The 1,825-nt window shown below is 32.0% G+C and overlaps 1 non-coding gene across 1 annotated transcript; it reads left to right on the top strand.

Annotated features, from left to right (window-relative positions):
• The first annotated feature begins 1,323 nt into the window (after positions 1-1,323).
• On the top strand, positions 1,324-1,430 carry LOC149520013 (small nucleolar RNA R71). Its single transcript, XR_016335617.1, has one exon. It is a non-coding gene; the product is annotated as a small nucleolar RNA R71 (small nucleolar RNA).
• Positions 1,431-1,825: the final 395 nt, after the last annotated feature.

Raw genomic sequence — 1,825 nt, 5'->3', positions numbered from 1 at the left:
ACCATTCAAACTTAAAAATTACAATTGCTTTTGCCCCAAGAGCATGTGAATGTTAAATGTATGGGCTTACTTTCATTATCTTAATAAAATGATGAATGCAATGCATTTCACATATACCATCTTCTCCATTTCTTCTCTCTCTCTTTTTTGTTGTTATTTAGATTTTTCTTGCCTTTGCTAAAATTAGTCTATATTTTTTAATATTGTACCCATTTTCAGGTTTTTATATAATGAACATTATAGACTACCGAGACAATAACTCCAAATTTGATTTCAAAAATTTGATTCACATTAACGAGTTTGATATTGATGTTGATTCAAAAAACTATGATTTAACTTATAATCTATTAAAATGGATGGAGCAAGAAAAAAATTCATAAAACCCCATCAAGAATCCACTAGCTTATTGAATTTGAGGGATGGTAAGAATAAGAAAGAAGTTAGGATTGGTACTTCACTATCACTGATTGAGAAATAAAAACTGATGGATTTGTTATAAGAATATATGGATGTATTTGAATGGTCCTATCCATAATGTCATCATTATCAAAGTCATACATAGCTTTTTCCCCAAAAAAGTATATAGCATTGCATGCTTCTTTACCTTATTTATTAGGATTTTACTCAATGTTACCAGGTAAGGTTTTTAAAGGTTAGTTGGCTATGGTTTTATCAAATTGACCTATTTAGTTTTTAAGGTTTTTGATTGATGCAGCTTGGCTTTAGATGTTTGCGTTATTTGCTTACATCAGTTTGGTCAACATTTCCTAAAAACTAGTTTTTATTTCTTGGGATGGGTTATAAGGTTGTGAGTTAGGGCAAAAATTGTTATTTTGGTTGGTGGTTTGATAGTTGGGTTGGTTCCAAGAAAAGTTAGGGTGGTTTCATTAACCTGGGTTGTATGTGTTATTGTAAGGGTTATGGAGGGCTTAGATTGTTCTGCGAACTAGATTGTTTCTATCGTAAACTGGCATTTATCACTAAAATGAGGTCCATCATATATTTCATTGGAAACAAAAGGGTTTGAATGGTATGGACTGGGTTGGTTTGAGATGGGGTTCCTAATGCTTTAATCTTTTTAGTTAAGGATACCAATTGTGAATTAATGAAAGTAAAAGCATCTATCTCATAAACATTATCAGGTTTTTATGTACCTTTCTTTATATACCCCATTAATAATTATTAGTGGCCATCTCTTCAATCAACTCATGAGCTTTCTTAGTAGTCTTGCATATTATGGCTCCTTTAGCTATTGAATCCAATGTAGTTCCCATGGACGGAGTGAGAAAATTATAGCATATCTAAATCTGTAGTCGTTAGAGAAGACTATGATGTAGGCATTTCCTTAATAGCTATTTGAATCTCTCTAAAGTGTCCTAGATATTTTCACCATCCACTTGCAAAAAAGTGGTGATTTCATTCCTCATTTTAGTAGTTTTGGCAGGTGAAAAAAAATTTTGTACCAAATCCTTCCAAGTTGTAACCGATCCAAATAGTAGTGAAGATAGCCAACTTTTCACCTTGTCCTTAAGAGAAAATGGAATCTTAGTCTTATTGCATCATTTGAAACACCATTATACTTAAAAGTATTACATAATTCAAGAAAATTTGACAAGTGAAGATTAGGATCATCGATTGGTAAATTGCCAAACTGTATAGAAATTAGGATCATTTGTATTATCGAAGGCTTGATCTCGAAGTTATTAGCTTGATCTTGAAGTTATTAGCTTGTCTGGTTGGCCTTTGGATAGATGGTTGAAAACCATTAGCACTAGGACAAAATAATCCCTTAAAGTTCTTAGACTTTCATTGTTTGCATTTGCCA

Source organism: Durio zibethinus, chromosome 2, assembly GCF_047325235.1.
Source record: "Durio zibethinus cultivar Kanyao isolate XHJ-2024 chromosome 2, ASM4732523v1, whole genome shotgun sequence".
Lineage (NCBI taxonomy): Eukaryota > Viridiplantae > Streptophyta > Magnoliopsida > Malvales > Malvaceae > Durio > Durio zibethinus.
Note: the sequence above shows the minus strand (reverse complement) of the source record. Positions and strands in the feature narration are given on the sequence as shown.